At 35.5% G+C, this 21,187-nt stretch overlaps 1 long non-coding RNA gene across 1 annotated transcript in view; it reads right to left on the bottom strand.

The window, feature by feature from the left end:
* Positions 1-2,761: 2,761 nt before the first annotated feature.
* LOC129619940 (uncharacterized) overlaps positions 2,762-21,187 on the bottom strand; it is a 169,899-nt gene continuing 151,473 nt past the window's right edge. The window contains exons 5-6 of the long non-coding RNA XR_008698299.1: positions 16,124-16,219; positions 2,762-3,067 (exon numbers count right to left, since the gene is read on the bottom strand). This is a non-coding gene — a long non-coding RNA (uncharacterized LOC129619940). The remainder of the gene's footprint in view (positions 3,068-16,123; positions 16,220-21,187) is intronic.

Raw genomic sequence — 21,187 nt, 5'->3', positions numbered from 1 at the left:
TCTTACCAATTCCCTTCATAACTCCTGTTCAGATTGCTTGGCTTAGTTCACTGATGAAATGCCTAATGGGTAGAGCTCTTTTTCAAGGTCACTGATCACTGCCTATAATCCACATGTGGATCAGATACTCAAACTGGTCCAAAAAAAAAGACTAGTGTTGTGTATGGTAAAGTTCTTTATCTGATTCTCCTCAGCAAAGGCCTTTACATAGGCAGTTTCAGATGAGGGTATTATTTTTGGCAGCAAAATGACCTAGACATTTGAAATTCAGATTATATTAATCTAATATTTTGATGATCACATACTTCTGAGAGCAAAATGGATATGCTTAATAATTACATCAGAACAACAGGCATTATCAAGACTCTCACAAATTTGAATGTATATTCACTTTTCCTATGGCTCTGATTTTCCTCTTATTTTTCTCTTATTCAGAAGTTTAGAGGCAAAGAAATATCACATCATTGAGAGTTCTAAGACAACATGGTATCATGACTTCAAGTCATTTGTGGAACAACTTCATATCTATTAATTCTTTAGCTTGCTCATTTTGAAACACTGTTTTTCTTTCTCAATTTTTTTTTTTCTGAATCTTATTCTTCTGTACAGATTTTTTAAAAATATTCTTTGATTGAGGATTGCTCTCAGCCCCTATTCACACTTTTTTGGATTCCTTTCTGTATTTTAGGGTGTGGAAACCTATATTCCTCAGAGTTCCTGGCCAGTTGGTTTCTGGTTGGACTCTGCCAGTGAATGATTGGTGAGGCACTGATGTCAGCATTAGTCCAGCGACAGCTGACACCCTGTTCTCCAAAGAGCTTCTTTCCTGCCATTAACAGTCTGAGAATTTCGATCCTTCCTGGTGGTCTTGGTCTCCACACTGACACTTTCTTTCTGGGGTTCCTTCTAAGTACCTCCTCTGTTGCAGCACCATTAGTGGGGTCTCTTCTAGCCAAGAAGCCTCTCCTCTTCACTGTGGGCTCCAGGGAAATAAGCCCCTCCCTCTTATCCCTCAGCAGTGCAGATCATGGCTTTTTCCTGCAGTTTCTAATGTCTTGAGTACCAAGTTATTCCCTTTTGCTCTCTTAGGCCTTCCAACATCTGTGCAACCAGTTCTCTGTATTAAATTCCCTCTGTTTGAAATACATAAAGTGTTCTCTGCTTTCTTTTCTTTGAATATATTCTTAAAACCTGTTTTTGGAAGCTTATATAGAAATGTCATAAAATACAGGATGCAATATTTGATACACAATTATACTAAGATATTATTCATTGCTTATTATTTTGAACTGGATGTCCTTATTATTTGTTAAATCTGATAGCCATATGATTATATTCCCTATCAACCTGCTCTTTTTATTATGGTAAAGGGGTGGCATATACTGCTGACAGAGATGTGCTATTGGTTGCCTTCTGTATGAGGTTTTCCACCTATTTCTTAAGATAAGTATCTACCTGAGGTATTGTTCTACCTACCCCATTCTAGTGCCAGAATTTGTTGCTTCAGACCAGCAGTAGGTGCAGAAGCTGCTTCAAACAGCACTTTTGGGTTTGGGGTACCATACTCTGTTGGAATTCATCAAATGAAACCATGCATGTTATCTGGAAGTTTTCTTAAAATAATTCCTGTGAGTTTATCTTAAGTAATTTTTTTTTTTAATTTAAGACTTATTGTTTACTTTCTATTCAACTAAACTGAATGTGTGCATCTGTTTATTGGATAGTTCATATGTTACTATACTCGGAAAAGGCAATGGCACCCCACTCCAGAACTCGTGCCTGGAAAATCCCATGGACGGAGGAGCCTGGTGGGCTGCAGTCCATGGGGTCGCTAAGAGTCGGACATGACTGAGCGACTTCCCTTTCACTTTTCACTTTCATGCACTGGAGAAGGAAATGGCAACCCACTCCAGTATTCTTACCTGGAGAATCCCAGGGACAGGGGAGCCTGGTGGGCTTCCGTCTATGGGGTCACACAGAGTTGGACACAACTGAAGTGACTTAGCAGCAGCAGCAGCAGCATGTTACTATACTAAAACATTGAACTTAACAATTTTTAAATAAATTAGGCCAGATAAGCATGCTAGCTTATCCCACAACACTGTAGAAGATAACTACTTAATTTTCCTTTTTTTGTTTAAATTAAGAGAAATAAATAAAAGATAAGCACACAGCTGGTGATTAATGGAGAACCTTCAACTTAGCCAGTCATGCAAAGAAGTTTTGGACTTTGTGTGTAAGACCTAATAGATATAATGGCATATCTACTCAGAACCATGAAGCATATTTAATTAGACAATTAGTGTCTTTCTATCACAGTTCTCTTTTTGTCTTCCCTATTATAATGCATTTTAACAGATCTCAAGTGTAGTATGTCAACCTTACGTTAAAACTCTTTCCTAACTCCATGAACTAAACTTACTTAGAGTTTAATACTCAATTTTGCTAAAACAAGCTTACATCTTATTAATTTTTTTTCTAATATCTCAATATTTGTTTTCCACCAGTGGCAAGACAAAAGGTCAGGATAATTAGAAAATAAAAAAGTTAAAGATATTGAGAACAATTGAGTACCATACAGAGAGGAAAGATGGAAAAGATCTTTGAAATATGAGATCAAATCCTTTAAAAATAATTTTAAAAGAATAAAGAAAAAAGTACTTGAAATCAATAATCTGTTTTTTGTTAATTTAATTCTTTTCCTATGGCCCACAGAAAAACCTTGGCAAATAAATTGCCTACTGTCATGTTTGTACCCCAGCTGAAAGGGAATTATTATACAATTTAAAATAGTTAAAAGGTACAGACAAATTATAATGAATGCTAAACAATGAATATTAACTATATTTTATTGGAAAAATAATGTGCTTGATTCCTATACTCTAAAATCTATGACAGAAAGAGCATACTGTATTTTATTTCTAGCAAATAAATTCATTCTTGTTTACAGGAAGACCATATGTGTAAAACCAAAAAATGTCCAAAGATTATAAATAACTTTGATATTTTTTCAGGTTGGATCCCTGGAAGGCAGATTCTAATGGAGACAAAGGTGCAAGATCAGTGCCTGAAAAAGGAAAGAAAGAATAAATGGACCAGAGGAAAAGTTGGATTGCAATTTAGTCTTAAAAGCATCTGGTGTGCCCAGGTAAAATACAAAGTTGGGGAGAACTCCTTTGAAGCATTCACTTTGTGGTCAAGGGATTAAGCCCGTATACTCATGCATTCACCAGTGATAGGAGTTTGAAGGACCAAGACCAAGAGTGAAATGATTCTCTCCAGCTGAGGACTATAGCCTAAGTGGGCTACCACCTGGAAGCACTTACAGCAGGGACTGTATCTTTCAGTCCTGAAGGAGCACTGAACTGCAAATCACAACATCTATAATAATATCATAAGGGCCTTATTTGGAAAACTAACAAGTGCTGTGGTTATCACTTAGAAAGGAGGGATGATCAAATGAAGTGATACAGAAATAGGAAAATTAAATTTTATTAATATTTGTTAACAAAGGTAGAGAAAAAACAATACTGTTATGGTTATAAGAAATCTAACACATTCTATTACATTCTGGTTGAGGTCACAATTGAAGTGCGGGAGCATGGCTAAAGGTATAAATCTGTTGATGATGTAAGTTATTAGAATTGTTAACTAGGGCATTTGGTACAAGTTAAAAAATCCTTAGTGAAGTCAAATTTTTCATACCTCAGATCTATAGCTATGGGATTAAACCAATTAGAAAACCAAAAATTAGGCTGAAATAAGAATATCCTTATATCAAATTATTGATAAAACTAGAAGATTCAACCACCATTCTCATGATTACAATTTTTGAAGATCTAGGAGATAATTACACTGATGCTTTATATTTGAAAATTTCAAACACATATACCTAGTCTTAAGGTCAGTGTTCACTTAACCCTCTTTGTGGACACTGCTATTTCCTTCATAAAAACTAAAAATGTAAAAACACCTATATTTAACTGGACAGAAATGGTATGGACCTAACATAGAAGAGGTGGCAAGAATACACAGAACTGTACAAAATAGATCCTGATGACCCAGATAATCACAATAGTGTGATCACTCACGTAGGGCCAAAATCCTGGAATGCGAAGTCAAGAAAGCCTTGGGAAGCATCACTACAAACAAAGCTAGTGGAGGTGATGGAATTCCAGTTGAACTATTTCAAATTCTAAAGATGATGTTGTGAAAGTGCTGCACTCAATATGCCAGCAAATTTAAAAAAGTCAGCAGTGGCCACAGGACTGGAAAAGGTCAGTTTTCATACCAATCCCAAAGAAAGGCAATGCCAAAGAATGCTCAAACTACTGCACAATTGCACTCATCTCACACGCAGCAAAGTAATACTCCTAATTCTCCAAGCCAGGTTTCAACAGTATGTGAACCATGAACTTTCAGATGTTCAAGCTGGATTTAGAAAAGGTAGAGGAATCAGAGATCAAATTGCCAACATTATCTGTATCATCAAAAGGAAAGAGAGTTTCAGAAAAATATCTACTTTTGCTTTATTGACTACACCAAAGCCTTTGACTGTGTGGATCCCAATAAACTGTGGAAAATTCTTAAAGAGATGGGAATAGCAGACCCCTGACCTGCCTCCTGAGAGATCTGTATGCAGGTCAAGAAGCAACAGTTAGAACTGGACATGGAACAACAGACTGATTCCAAATTGGGAAAGGAGTATGTCAAGGCTGTATATTGTCACCTTGTTTATTTAACTTATATGCAGAGTACATCATGAGAAATGCGGGACTGGATGAAGCATAAGCTGGAATCAAGATTGCCCAGAGAAATATCAATAACCTCAGACATGCAGATGACATCACACTAATGGCAGAAAGCGAAGAAGAACTAAAGAGCCTCTTGATGAAAGTAAAAGAGGAGAGTGAAAAAGTTGGCTTAAAACTTAACATTTAGGAAACTAAGATCATGGCATCTGGTCCCATTACTTCATGGAAAATAGATGAGGAAACAGTGGAAACAGTGAGAGACTTTATTTTTGGGGGCTCCAAAATTACTGTGGATGGTAACTGCACCCATGAAATTAAAAGACGCTTGCTTCTTGGAAGAAAAGTTATGACCAACCTAGACAGAATATTAAAAAGCAGAGACATTACTTTTCCAGCAAAGGTCCATCTAGTCAGGCTATGGTTTTTCCAGTAGTCGTGTATGTATGTGAGAGTTGGACTATAAAGAAAGCTGAGCACTGAAGAATTGATGCTTTTGAACTGTGGTGTTGGAGAAGACTCTTGAGAGTCCCTTGGACAGCAAGGAGATCCAACCAGCCAATCCTAAAGGAAATCAGTCCCGAATATTCATTGAAAGGACTGATGTTGAAGCTGAAATTCCAATATTTTGGCCACCTGATGTGAAGAATTGACTCACTGGAAAAGACCCTAATGCTGGGAAAGATTGAAAGCAGAAGGAGAAGGAGACGACAGAGGATGAGATGTTTGGATGGCATCACTGACTCAATGGACAAGAGTTTGAGTATACTCCAGGAGCTGGTGATAAACAGAGAGGCCTGGCGTGCTGGAGTCTTTGGAGTCACAAAAAGTAAGTTGCAACTGAGCAATGGAACTGAACTGAACTGATATTTAACTGGAGTTCACCACCAATCTATCTGGTCTCCTCTGCTGGTGCTTCTCTAGAGAGAAAAAGGACTCAAAATATATTGCATAATTTCAGCTTTTATTTTTCTGAGCTTCACTGGAAAACTATCATTATAGGTCAACCTGTCTTATAATAAAATATTTTTAATACATCAAAAGTTCAAGTGCTGGACTCGATCCTAGGAATGATAATACTAATAGACTGAAAATGACATTATAGTCATATATATCCATTCCTACTACATTCACAAAATACCCATTTGTAAATACTTCATCTAGTTCAATTATCTTATTTATCAAAAGAGATACAGGCTCAGAAATCAAGGTTGCACAGTAAGTTAATTGAAGAACCAAGACTAAAATGCAAGTGTCTGGACATACATAAGCAATGTGTAATAGATGTGCAAATAGATGGGGGAAAAGTGGAAACAGTGACAGATTTTAATTACTTGGGCTCCAAAATCACTGTGGACCATGAATGCAGCCACAAAATTAAAAGACGCTTGCTCTTTGGAAGAAAACCTATGACAAACCTAGACAGCACATTCAAAAGCAGAGACATCACTTTGCTGACAAAGGTCCATCTAGTCAAAGCTATGGTTTTTCTAGTAGTCATGTATGGATGTGAGATTTCGACCATAAAGAAGACTGAGTGCTGAATAACTGATGCTTTAAAACTGTGGTGCTGAAGATTCTTGAGAGCCTCTTGGACAGCAAGGAGATCAAACCAGTCGAAACTAAAAGAAATCAACCCTGAGTATTCATTGGAAGGACTGATGGTGAAGCTCCAATACTTTGGCCACCTAATGTGATGAAATCGACTCATTGGAAAAGACCTGATACTGGGAAAGATTGAGGGCGAGAGGAGAACCAGGTGACTGAGGATCAGATGGTTGTGTGGCATCACTTACTCAATGGGCATAAGTTTGAGCCAACTCTGGGAGATAGTGAAGGACGGAAGCCTGGCACGCTGCAGTTCATGGGGTCACAAAGGTCTGGGCATGACTTAGTAACTGAACAACAAATGTTAATCTTTTTTTTTTCCCCTCAGTTCAGTACTCTAAAATGTTTCCATTAAGTAATATGGAATGTGCCAATGTGGAACAGTTTTCTCATTCTATATCTCAATCATGTAAACTACAATTTAGAAAGAGAGTGAGTTTTATGATTGGCTGAGATAAATTTTAAAAATTAGGTATATGAAATACAGAATATAAATTTATAATACATATACTTTGTAAAATAATATATTTTATTATCAAATATATATTTTCATGATTTATAGATCTTTAGAGGACAGTTAAGTTGCCTGAAGTACTAATGCACCAAGTTTACACACTTAAGACTTTTTCAAAGTCTGTCCTTAAGGTATTCTTTGCCATATGTTCATTCACCTAAAGATCAGTCAGAAGTGTAAATTATCGATGGTTCCTAAATTCTCTTTTTAGAAAGAGATATGTGACCTACAGCAATCACACAGACTCAGGGGCTAAATAAAAAGAGAATTTTACAGTTAGATGTGGGGTCACTGACCAACAAGATGAGAGTTACGATATTCTCTCTGTTGATATCTCTTGATATCCCTCCTTTAGTTTTCAAGCATGATTGCTTTGTTCTTTGATGCTATTTATGCATACCATGCACACAACAAAATCTATGTTAATTTCTTCAAACTGTGCCTTTATTATATTTGTGGTATTGTAATCAGTCCCTAGAAGAATCTAAGGAAAGTAATTTCATATATATGGCAGTTTCTTTACAACTAGCACCACCTGGGAAGCCTGTAATACAGGTGTATGTGTGTGTGTGTTATTCTTTGCATTTGGGACATAAATAAATATTTCATTTTTTTTTACAAATAGTGAATAAAATGATAAATTCATTCTACTTCATGATTTGTATGTTTTTTAATTATCTTAATAAAACACTGTAAAAATCTAGTACTTTCTGACAAAGACCAAGTATAAATAAATTAAAAAAAATAGAAGGGTCATCCTTCTTCTATGAATACTTTAAAGATGTCTTTATTTTTATATCATTTATGGAATACTATTAATAATAACATGACAGTATTTACCCAGGTTTGAATGACATATAATTATTTACTTTCCTTAAAGAATATCACTGTAAGGGAATAAACATTAAACACATGTTGCTAGACATACAGAAGATCTTCCCTTTTAATTTTACAGGAATGAAACATTAAAATTCTAAATTATGGAATAAATTTCCTTTGTTACCATTTAATACAGAAGAGGAAGTTAACATATCTCTCCTTGGTTTGTTTATACAGGCTATGTAATGTGCATGATTAATTTACTTTGCAAACACTCATGCCTGCCAATTTAACTTTCTCTCTCTTTTTAGGCTCTTGTGCAAGATTATTCATTAAGGATTGTTTCCTCTTCAATAAGTAGCAGAGTCCAAGATCCAGATATTTTTGTTCTTATGTAAGACTGAGACAAAAATAGTTTCTCCTTACAACTATGGTAGCAATGACAACACCAATAATTCTTATAGTATCTTCCGTAGACCACCCTGTAGACCATTAACACTTGACAAAACTAAAAATTTGGTCAAAAGAAGACGCTGTAAGAATTAATGAGAAATTCCATCTAAGATGCTTAGGCCTGTGTTTCACAACTGGCAGTATTTAAATATGCTTGTTGTCACGGCTACCATTTTCATGGCTTTGTTAAAAATATTCCTGACAGTAGTTCAACTCCTCTCATGAAAAAAAGTAAATCATCAGAAAAAAAAACTCTAAAGGCATATCTGAAAAGAAGATGCAATGAATTGATTAAATGTATTTTGATCTGACAAATGTATTCTGCCTTTGACAAAAATAGGAATGCAAGTGTTCTAATTACTGAACCCATTGTACTCTCTGATATTTCAAAAACGGATTTTAGATAAGTGAAAGATTAGCTGATAATTCTTTAAAATGAACTTTGAATCTGTCGTCCTTCTCAATCTCTATTATAGAGTGTTTAGAAAATTGGCTGAAACCAGGAGGCTAAGAAAATTATAGAAAATCTGTATTAATATACAACCTGAGCAATAATCAACAGGGAACAAAAACATTATTTAGGTAGCCTTCCTGATTTATCATTCAGCACAAACATACACTGACTTTTCCAGAATATTTTTAGATGGGATACTGCTAATTTTTTTTCTGGTGACCTGTTTGCATAAAAGAACACAAAACGCAACCAACGGGATTAAGTGTTGGCATGACTCAAACAGGCCTGCTGGGTCTCTTGGTTCCTGTGTTTTTCTACAAATGCAAGAAAGAATTTTAAAAGTACCTGACTCATTGGAAAAGACTCTGATGCTGGGAGGGGTTGGGGGCAGGAGAAGAAGGGGACGACAGAGGATGAGATGGCTGGATGGCATCACTGACTCGATGGACGTGAGTCTGAGTGAATTCAGGGAGTTGGTGATGGACAGGGAGGCCTGGCATGCTGCGATTCATGGGGTCTCAAAGAGTCAGACATGACTGAGCGACTGAACTGAACTGAACTGAATGACTTAAAAGATCACATTACAAGACAATTGGTTAAATGATATTCAGTTTTCCCTTGATGAAACACAAGTCTTGGTTGTTTTCTAATGACACACACACACACACACAATACACACACATACCCCCAGAAAAGCCAAGATAAACCTGTCTGAACTAAACTCTATAAGAGCAGAATTTAAGACCAGTACATCTTAAGTTATATGGCTTGGTTCCTTATTTTTGTTCCTTATTTTTTATTGCAAAAATGTATTGCATATCATCAATAGGTTTAGGTTCTGGATTAGAATACTCCTGGTAAATTTGAGAGGCAATAACCATTTATGTGAAGAGAGAGCACAAGGAAGCTTATTTTAATCACCAGCAAGCAGTGGCAGTTACTCTTTGAGTAATAACTATCCCTCTTCACAAATTTAACATGTAGAGTAAAATGAAATTTAATTTTCATCCTTAAATGTATTTCTACTTCCTATCCATGATAAAGAGTGCTGCTTTCTACTCTGTAATTTTTGGCTGCATTGGCTTCAATCACTATACAATTTTGTCTTCAGTATTCACTCCAAATCTTTGATTCTACTTGAAATTAAATTTAGACTTTATGAACATCATAGTATGCATCTTCCTCTTCAAAGCACTTGTGTGCCCACATGTGCATATATGTGTATCCATAAGTGGTTTTATTTGTATGTGTTCTCTATAAGACTATAAAAAGCATGATTTTTTAAAATAATGCACATAACCCCAGACCAAAAAAAAAATTTAAAAAATGGGGAAAGAGAAAAACATGGTACCTTGATCAATGGTCTAAAAGTCTTAATACTAAAATTATTGAGACTGAATTGAACAGAATATTGGCAACCAAATGGTTTTCCCCTTTTTTTCCCTTTATTTCTATGTCTCATCAACTTATTCTTTTTCATGCATCTGCACAACATATATTCTAAAGTCACAAACTAGTTACTCATTACTAACAAATTACCATTTGCTTTGTATAGGCTATCAGAATGGGGCTCTGCCTGCAATTCATGAGACCAACTGGGGTTCCATCCCTAAGTCAGGAAAATCCCCTGGAGAAGGGAATGGATACTGACATCAGTGTTTTTGCCTGGAGAATTCCATGGACAGAGGATCCTGGCAGACTATAGTCCATGGGGTCATAAAGAGTCAGACATGACTGAGCAACTAACACATACTCACACACATCAGAAAAATGAGGTTATTCTCTTATATAGTAAACATTTGACTTATGGCACCCCACTCCAGTACTCTTGCCTGGAAAATCCCATGGATGGAGGGGCCTGGTGGGCTGCAGTCCATGGGGTTGCTAGGAGTTGGACATGACTGAGCGACTGCATTTTATTTTTTCACTTTCGTGCATTGGAGAAGGAAATGGCAACCCACTCCAGTGTTCTTGCCTGGAGAATCCCAGGGATGGGGGAGCCTGGTAGGCTGCTGTCTATGGGGTCGCACAGAGTCAGACACGACTGAAGCGACTTAGCAACAGCAGCAGCAGCAGCAGAGTTTTATAGTACTAGACTTTTCTAATTAAAAAGGCATCACCTCCTTTCTGTAAACAAATGTGAAACTCATTCATAATATATAATGAAATAATATTTTCTGATGATTTGGTGAAATGGGAATGAGTCACTTTTCATTGTCAGTGGAGATGGATGATTTAGGATATATACTGTTCTATATTAAGTATACTATCCCTTTACCTGAAATGTATCATTTAGCCAATGACTTCAATACTGTGTACATTTCAGTTTGTTAGTTATACCAAACATTATTTTCTTACTTCTGCTCTGCTTACTCAGATTTGTTCTCTACTCTTCTACTTTGCTATTTTCCCCAAACAACATCAGTTAGAATCTCTGGCTCTAAGGCTTCCAGTTGGGTTGGTCAGTGGGAATTACTAGCAGTGTGTTAGTGGTTAATATAAAAAAAAAAATCCAAGTTAAGATATTTATAAGGCCAGATCCCTCACTGTTTGGCTATGAGTTGGCTGTGGTGCAGACCTTCTCTCTAAGGGTCAGGCAGCCCTCTGCTAAAAGTATAGGATGCTTTACCATCCTTTATTTTTTTCTTAACTGTAGCAACAGCTTTGTAACAAAAAAATCCCAATATTAATCTCTTGAATCAACCCTTCTGAGTGTGCCATGTGTTTCTTTCCTTCAGTCTAAGTGATAACTAGGTTGGGTTATCTATAAAATTTTTGCTCAAAGTCACTTTTTTACAAAATCCTGGGGACTGACTTTCTAGCACCTGAGTTTTGTATTTCAGATTCTCAGGTATTGGTTTCTTGTTGGAATTGTCAAAAATAAAATATTTTCTACATTATGATTTTGGGATTTAGCAGAAACAATGATCAAGAGTGGATATCAAGCAACAATTTTAATTTTGATAGATTAGGCCAAAATAGATTTTGATAATTTTCTCATACTTTAAAAGACAACACATTAAACATTTCATCCTTATCATTATTACATGTTGCTTTAAACAGAAGTTTTTAAGAACTATAAACCTAGTTTTCCATCTCAGCAATAGCATTCCATTGTTTCTACCTTCCTCCAACTCCTAACATTTTGCCATACTACTAAATAAAATTTGAATTATAGAGTAATTTCATACAAGTAGACCATTTTCTTGTTCAAAGACATTTAAAAATGCCTGGGTTAGAAATCCCTAATTAATTAAGAACATAAGGTATGTAGGACAAATTACATAAATCAGATGGCTAGAATGTATAGGTAAGAAGTTGAGGAAATGATTTGGTTTTCCCTTAAACTTTAGAAAAACTAGTGTAAAATATGATATCTCTGCTAAAAATTAAAAAAAGAAAATAAATGACAATTGAAGGAGGTATTTAAAATTCAGAATAATCAGTTTAAAATAAAGTGCATTGGTATGGGCTATTTTAACATATAAGATCAAAATCAGTAGTAATTATTATTTAGACTACAACTAAACTAACAGTACATAATAAATGGCATTATTGCGTTGCTCTCTGAGTTCAACTATTTACAGAATTCTACCATAGAAAAATAAAATAATCAAACCAAAACCAGTGTAAACCAGTAATTTCATGTGTGTGTGTGAAGTTGCTTCAGTCCTTTCTGACTCTTTGTGACCCCATGGACTGTAGGTCATCAGGCTCCTCTCCATGTGATTTTCCAGGCAAGAATACTGGAGTGGCTTGCCATTTCCTTCTCCATTTCATGTGCAGATACATATAAAGATCAAGAACATGTAGCAATGCAATGTTGCATTTTAATTCTAATATATTTAAGCTGACTTCACTCATTCTGAATTTTTTTCATTCACAAGTTATATTCATAATTGAAGGCTATCCTAAATCCATTTATTTTTGTGTTAAGTTTTTAGTAATGAGGTAAAGAAAATGCCCAGAATAAACAGATATTCAAACTTTGTTTAGCTGGTTTGAGTCACTTTGTAACCCAAGAAAAACTGTCAGTATTTGAACAAGAGTTAAAGGGTTAAGTAATAAATGTCTGAAGAATGGAATGAGATCAAAGAAAGTCTATATTGCTTTTTGTAATCTTAATCTGTCTATAAAAGCTAACATCTGAAGAGTAAATTTAGAGAGCATTATTTTGCCAAACATGTCTATTAATGTAATATGGAAAAATGAGTGAAACTTTTGCAGACTTAATGAAAATAAATATATGCTTTCAGGAATTAAAAAACATTAACATTGTATGGTTTGTTTGTTTGTTTTTAATAATATCTGTCAGTCAAAAACTTGGGAAAAGGAAAATAAAAATCTTGCAATGCCAAACAGATTAGACACAGTGAGCTAGGAAAAGGAAGATGGATAGAATTGTTCACGGGGCAGATACTCTTTCCCCTTTCTCACTAAGAATAAGCAGAGGCGCATTTGTGGAAACTTAACTAAGCAGAAACCTGCAGTGTCTGCTCAGTGCTGCTGACCTGCCAGCTGGAAAGAGCACTGAGTTTAAAGGGTTTAAGCTCTCAAAGAAGCCAAGACTTGGCTGATCATCTTCGGCTCAGCATATTGTGAGGCATATGAACACTCTTCAAAACTGGCAGGGAGAAAGGAAGGAAAATTTAAAATCTAAACACAGTAGCCAGTTAAAATTCAAACAATTGTAAAGGTTGTGTTTTATCTGAAGCATTTTGCTATACTCCATGCTATCAAATAAGGAAATAAATAGATTTACCCTTTAGGAGAAAGCAGAGCACCTTCAGATTACTGCACTACCCTTTACTGAACAGGGAAAAAAAAAAAAAAGGCAGAAAGAAAACATGTGCATATTCTACTATAAACTAAAACAAAATTGTGTCATTTTTCTTATGTGATCTAGCTTTTTATTGCTGTCTAGAAATCAACTCTATTATTTATTAATATGCGTTATTTCTAATTTTAACAGAAACATTAGTTTAAACATTTTAACAGGATATTCAGAATTCTAATGAATAAGCTTCAAAGGCATAGTTATTACAATGAGTATGTATAATAACCCAAAAGTAACAATTCTGTAGTCATAATTTTTACTGGAAAGAAAAAGAAAAATGACTTTGCTCAAATAGAGTTAACAAAAATATTGATTTCTATTCTGTTTTCTAATATTTTTATTTGTCCTGTATATGGGAGAGAACACAATGCCCCTCACTGCTGGGAATATAAAAACATGTTGCCAACATCTCAAACTGATATGGTTTGGATTTATTGTATCAATATAAAAAATAATTCTAAAAATAATCAAAGTTCACCACTCCTGGGTATGTCAGGCTGAGGGCCTGCAGGGCAGATGCTGCCCACCTAACTGACATTAGCATGTCTCCTGATGCCACCCAGAATTGCTGAGCTACAATTTGAGAATTAAATATTTATTGATTACCCTGTTGAAAGCTTTTGAGAGGTATATGAATGAAATATTCACTGAAGTTATAATAAGCAGTTTTCTGCATTATATTTAGACTCACTCTTGTAGCCTGCGAAGAAGGCAATGGCACCCCACTCCAGTACTCTTGCCTGGAAAATCCCATGGATGGAGGAGCCTGGTAGGCTGCAGTCCATGGGGTCGCTGAGGGTCGGACACGACTGAGCAACTTCACTTTCACTTGTAGCCTGAAACTGAACTCCAGGTTCAATTCAGAGAAAGTCTTTTCCTCAAGGGAATGACAAACACATGAGACTAAATAGATTTATTTGGATTATTTATTTAGATTATTTATTTAGAATCTAGATTATTTATCTAGATTCAACTCTAAATGATTTCAAAACAAACATCTGAATATTAAGAAACTTTCAGTGAAGTTTTAATTACTTTTATATATGATTGCATTTACTGCTAGGTAGGCCTTGTTCTGGAGAAGGCAATGGCAACCCACTTCAGTACTCTTGCCTGGAAAGTCCCATGGGCAGAGGAGCCTGGTAGGCTGCAGTCCATGTGGTCGCTAAGAGTCGGACACGACTGAGCAACTTCTTTCACTTTTCACTTTCCTGCTTTGGATAAGGAAATGGCAACCCACTCCAGTGTTCTTGCCTGGAGAATCCCAGGGACAGGGGCATTTGGTAGGCTGCCGTTTATGGGGTCGCACAGAGTCGGACACAACTGAAGTGACTTAGCAGCAGCAGCAGCAGCAGGCCTTGTTCTTAGTTTATCTTTTTAAACAACTGTATTTCAGCTTTAGAGTAAATCAAATTAATGTTTCAAAATAGAATTATTGTTCTAAATCAAAGCATAATATAATTTCTATAAAAATTTGACATCAGTATGGCATAAAAATGAATTCTTTTTTTAAAGTAACCTAGACATTCTTTATCATTAACAAAAATTCAATGGAAAAGAAGGGGTAAGATTTTTTGATTACCACTAACAAATAAATCACAGGCTTTTTAAAGGGCTCCTCTATTATCCTTTCGTAGGAAATAGGTCTTCTTTCCAATATGCTCTTGCTCAAAATCTTTCAGTTGAGTTGTTTTCACTGTGTCAAATAAAAGTTTTTATAAATTGTTTATGTGTGTCAAAGTTTCTTAACAGTCCAGTTGGACTATTTACTCTCCAAGCAATATTAAGTAGGCAACATTTCTGTCAATATTAAAAGTTGATCTGCCGGGTTATAATGCTGTAGTTTGAACAGGAGAGACAGTGTGGTGGGAAAGTAGCTGTCTAGTACTCGACAAGATTTGGTTTATCAACAGTATGACTGAAGGTGTCTGACATGATACGTTCTTTCTCCATCTTACTTCCAGCCTTTTGTCAGAATGCATATCCTCACCTGGAGTCAATCTGCTGAACTCTTTTTACCTTTTAACAGGGGAAAGGAAATTGTGTAAAAGAATAACAGTAAAAGATATTAAAGATAGTTTTTATACATTGATTTTCAATGAAACTTTAACTAGAGATGATAATGAATGCTGGTTGCTTCTTCACATCCAGCTGTAATTTCCCTCAATCAGACATATGGGGGAAAAACAAAAACAAAAACAAAAACAAAAAACTGTCTTTAAAAATGAAAAGAGTAATATTATATGAAATCAACTTTCCCCAACTAAGAAGAAAAGTTCAAATACAGTGCAAATAAAGGGATTTCTCTGTAGTCTGAAATGGTTGCCTTACTTGGCTATAAATCTGCCTCAAAAAATGCCTGGGGTCTTGCTTGCAGGGTTGTAATGAAGTTACACTGCCTGAATGAAAATTTAAAAAACAAATTAGGGCAGAGGACCTTGCTAGCTATCCATGATTCGTTTCAGTGTTTATCAGTAGCCCATATGGGGTGATTCATGATGAGAACACCAAATCTCTTTGTCCCAGGCTGCCATGTTTCACTTTAGTGTCAAAGTATCAGAAGAAATGAATGCTAAGTTATAAGAGTCACAGTTAGTGTCAGATACATTTGTAACACGGACAGAGAAAGTGGCAACTTGGAAAACTTGTGACACAGCCCCTGGTGACTTGCTTGATAGAGTTCTTACCTTCTGACTGATTCAACAGCAGAAATACACCTTCATGTGTGGTGACCTCACTGATCTTGAGAGTGTCTTCTACAGGGCTGCATGTATTAAAGTACTCTGTGAGAGATTCAGGGTATCCAATCACCCACTGGTTACTGTATAAAATGAAGTTCCTCAAAATTAAAACTTTATTTTTTAAAGAATTACACAGTAAGAACTCATGAATTAAAATTATTAATTTGAACTCTGTGATAATGCAGACCAAGATCTATAATCTTTCCCATTATTTATAACTAAAGATAATACATTTATACCAATTATATATTATATATTATGTTATATCAACATTATCAATTTTTAGAAGAATTGCTTTGTATACTTTCATGGAAATAAAAACTCTAGTTACTCAAAGCAATTTAGGTACATTTTCATAAATTTTTAACTTAGAATAATTTTAACCAATATATTTATATTTAAATTCCTTATTAGCTTAACTAAATTTATTCAAAATAAAACAATTCCCTATTTTGAAGAAAAAGTATCAGAGTTGCAAGATTGAAAATTTTAACCATCAACTCCTCTATCCTATGTACCCAAGCCACATTTTTCTCACACATAAGATCTTTGTACACACATGATACTGAAATGGAAGTTGTAGAATTTGAAAAACAAAATTAGAAAACAAGGTTACAAGTAGAAGGGGAAAAGGTGAATGCAGTGACAGATTTCCTCTTCTTGTGCCCTACAATCACTGCAGATGGTGACGACAGCCATGAAATTAGAAGCTGATTGCTTCTTGGAAGAAAAGCTATGACAGACCTAGACAGTGTGTTAAAAAGCAAATAAATCACTTTGCTGACAAAGGTCCATATAGTCAAGGCTATGGCCTTTCCAGTAGTCATGTACAGATGTGAAAGCTGGACAATAAAGAAGGCTGAGCGCCGAAGAACTGTGGTGCTGGAGAAGACTCTTGAGAGTCCTTTGGAGAGCAAGAAGATCAAACCATTCAATCTTAAAGAAAATCAACCCTGAATATTCATTGGAAGGACTGATGCTGAAGCTCCAATACTTTGGCTACCTGATGGGAAAACCCAACTCATTGGAAAAGACCCTGATGCTGGGAAAGAGTGAAGGCAGAAGGAGAAGGGGGCAACAGAGGATGAGATAGTTGGATGGCATCACTGATTCAATGGACATGAACTTGGGCAAACTCTGGGAGATGGTGAGGGACAGGGAAGCCTGGCATGCTGCAGTCTATATGGTCATGAAGAGTCCAATAAGACTTGGTGACTGAACAACAACAACAACTAATTAAGAAAAAAAAAAAGGAGAGGGGTATCCAAATAATTAAATCAATGTTAGTGCCAAACAGAAGTCTCATGTGAAGTAGAAGAAAGTGATCTTAAACAGTCAGAAGACCAAGCACATTCCACCAATGTGTCAATTGACCCTTATTTTCAAAAGTAGCAAAACCTGATCCTGTTCAGAAGCAGCATACAAATAACAGGCCTGAAACTGTTCTCCCTAAGTTGTCTCCTAATGTAATCGTCTGATGCTTTTCCAAGTACAGAGACAAGTTTCCAGGGTATTAAGATCTACAAAAATGACCCTATCATTTTCACATCTCAAATAGCAACTACAGAGAGATACAAATTAGAAGACTGCTCCTCTAACAACTCCTGTGGACCATATATATTTAAAGCCTCTCTGAAAATTGCCACTCACTTTTTCTCAGGATTGCATTCCAGTTGGTAAGTAACCAAAGAAATATACGTAGTAAATGTGAATATGATTCCAGTTTAAGAATTACCTCAGTCACTTGTCATATGTGGTTTTGAGTTTAACATTTCTGATATTTGTGTAAACTATTACACTGTACATTCTAATTCGGTTGAGGGTGGATGATCTAAATACAGTCACCCAGTGTGTACTGCAGACTTTCTTCTTTGTACAGAAAGACCAAACCACTTTTTAAAAATATTTTTTAAAGATTTCTATATGATGCTAATTTATTATCAGACACAAATCTATTTTTTGTTTTAATGACAAAAATAAATTATTATAACCAAGAGGTTGAGACAAAGGTAAGTAATTAATGCCCATCTATCTAAACTCATTTTTGTGCTTCTTTATTTCTCTCAAATGTCACTGCCACTCAGGAACAAAGTCGTAATGCTACCTTTTCACTCCTTCACCATCACCCAAGTAATTGACATATTACAGTTAATAATTTCTTTATATCTTTTCAGACCATCTCCTTTCCATCTTTCACTGTGTCTCTCTATCTGTATATAAAAACCTCACTTCTAAGCTACTAAAATAATTTTATATTTGAATTTATTGACTGCAGTTCCTTGATGCCTATTTAAGCTTCTTTAAATACCATGCAAGGTTACCATACAAGGTTATGGCTCAAAATTTTAGATAATATCCCACTGATGAGTTTCCAGGCTATGTCCAAGATTGTTTGTCTTTTAATCACAGTGTTTAAGTTCATTCTGCAAAATTTGATTTGTATTATGATCAGTATCTCCTAATATCCACCTTGATTGCTCCTTTGACCCATAGGAGCTATTAAGGGCTTCATGATGCTGTCCATGTTCCAATTCTTGACCAGGTGATGGTTATATAGTCTGTACTCACTATACACTGATCTGCACACATAGAGGTATATCTAAGCTTACACACTTTTCTGTACTAAGTTATACTTCAATTTATTTTTTTTAAGTTTTTTTGAACAGCAAACTAAATAGCTAAAGAACATAAATGCTAAATAAGTTAATGGGTTGTTGAGAGGTTAGGAGGAAAAGCCTGGTTCCAGGCAACGGACATGTTACACGAATCAGAAAACTTCCTAAGAATGATTCCAACTAATGGAAATGAGAATTTAAAAGTGTACAGAATAAGGCAATTTTGATGCAGACCTAATGAATATATTATTTAACTTTAAAGCACAAAATCCAGAGTTGTATTCTATAAAATAAAATAACAAATTTCAAAATTTAACATCATATGCTAGGGATTAAATCCAGGTCTTCTGCATTGCTTACAGATTCCTTACTGTCTGAGCCAACAAGGAGGCCTGAATAAATATTTAATAAGCATTTTATTGTGTAATATTAACTCTTTCTAAGTATATTTCTTAATTTTCAAATACATTAGTTCTTTCTGATTTATCTTTGGTATTTGGCAGGGGCTTACAACCAGCATGGGAACACTAGCGGCATCAATCTTGGAAGACCCCCCCTTGATATAAGCTTTCTTGGAAATCACCATTAATCCTACCATAGAGCCCATATACCCCAGGGCTGGGTCACCTCAGGCCAAATAACTAACAGGGAAGGAGTGTAACCCCAAAAATCAGTAGATAATAGGATTAAAGCTTTACTGAGCAAGGCCCTGCCCACCAGACCCAGCCATCCCCATTGCAAGTCCCTCCCATCAGGAACTTACACAAGCCCCTTAGCCTCCTCCATCAGAGGGCAGACAGAAGAAGCAAGAAAAACCACAATCCCACAGTGGCTAGAACAAAAACCACATTACAAAAAGTTAATCAGGATGAAAAAGAAAAAAGCAATGTCCCAGATGAAGGGGAAAGATAAACAACCCCCCCCAACCAAAAAAAAAAAAAAAAAGATAAATGTAATGGAGATAGGCAACCTTCCAGAAAAAGAATTCTGAATAATGATAGTGAAGATGACCCAGAGTCTGGGGGAAAAAATGGAGAAGAAGATGCAATAAATGTTTATCAAATACCTAGAAGAGCTAAATAACAAACAAACAGAGATGAACAATACACTAGAAGGAATCTATAGCAGAATAACCGAGGCAGAAGAACAAATAAATGACCTGGAGGACAAAATGGTGGAAATCACTGCTGCAGAACAGAAAATAGGAAAAAGAATGAAAAGAAATGAAGACAGACTAAGAGACCTCTTGGACAACATTAAATGCATCAACATTCACATTTTAGAGATCCCAGAAGGAGAAGAGAGCGAGAAAGGACCTGAGAAAATATTTGAAGAGATAATAGCTGAAAATTTCCCTAACATGGGAAAGGAAATAGTCAACCAAGTCCAGGAAGCACAGAAAGTACCAGACAGGATAAACCCAAGGAGGAACACAATGAGACACATAGTAATCAAACTGACAAAAATTAAAGACAAAAATAAAATATTAAAAGCAACAAGGGAAAAATGACAAATAACATACAAGGGAACTCCTCCCAGATTATCAGCTGATTTCTCTCCACAGAAACACTACAAGCCAGAAGGGAATGGCATGCTATATTTAAAGTAACAAAAGGGAAGAACCTGCAACCAAGAATACCCTACCCAGCAAGACTCTCATTCAGATCTGATGGAAAAATCAAAAGCTTTTCCGATAAGCAACATCTAAGGGAATTCAGCACCACCAAACCAGCTTTACAACAAATGCTGAAGGAACTTCTCTAGACAGAAAATAAGACAAGGAAAAGACCTAAAGAAAAAGAACTCATAACAATTAAGAAAATGGTAATAAGATCATAGATATCAATAATTACCTTAAATGTAAATGGATTAAATGCACCAATCAAAAGACATAGACCAAACTGTATGTAATTATTTTATATTGTTAGGTTGATCATGTTCCCATTATGACTTAAATTGTAATTATCTTTTCTTTTTTGTCTGACTACTGATTGTGAAAACTAATAAACATCTTTTACTATTGTGATTATGCAACTATTACTTAATAACATTGTATCATGATTGGTCAACAGAAAATAAAGTTCTAAATCACCAAAATTACCATTAAATGGAAAAACCTGTAATCACTTTTTAATATCCAGATCATATCAAAATTATCTTGAAATTTTTTGAAAAATACAAATGACCAGATACTGTTTTGTTCTTTTTTCTTTTCTCCAAAGCTCCAGATACCTTTCTAATGAGCAGTCATGTTTCAAAACAACTGGACTAGTAACATATAAATTTATAATTTATATGCAAAATAGATAGCCAATGGGAATTTGGTATATGACTCAGGGAACTCAAACAGGGCCTAAAGGGTATGATAGGAAGGGAGATGGGAGGGAGGTCTGGG

Source organism: Bubalus kerabau, chromosome 9, assembly GCF_029407905.1.
Source record: "Bubalus kerabau isolate K-KA32 ecotype Philippines breed swamp buffalo chromosome 9, PCC_UOA_SB_1v2, whole genome shotgun sequence".
Lineage (NCBI taxonomy): Eukaryota > Metazoa > Chordata > Mammalia > Artiodactyla > Bovidae > Bubalus > Bubalus kerabau.
The sequence above is the reverse complement of the archived record's forward strand: the minus strand, read 5'-3'. Positions and strand labels throughout refer to the sequence as shown.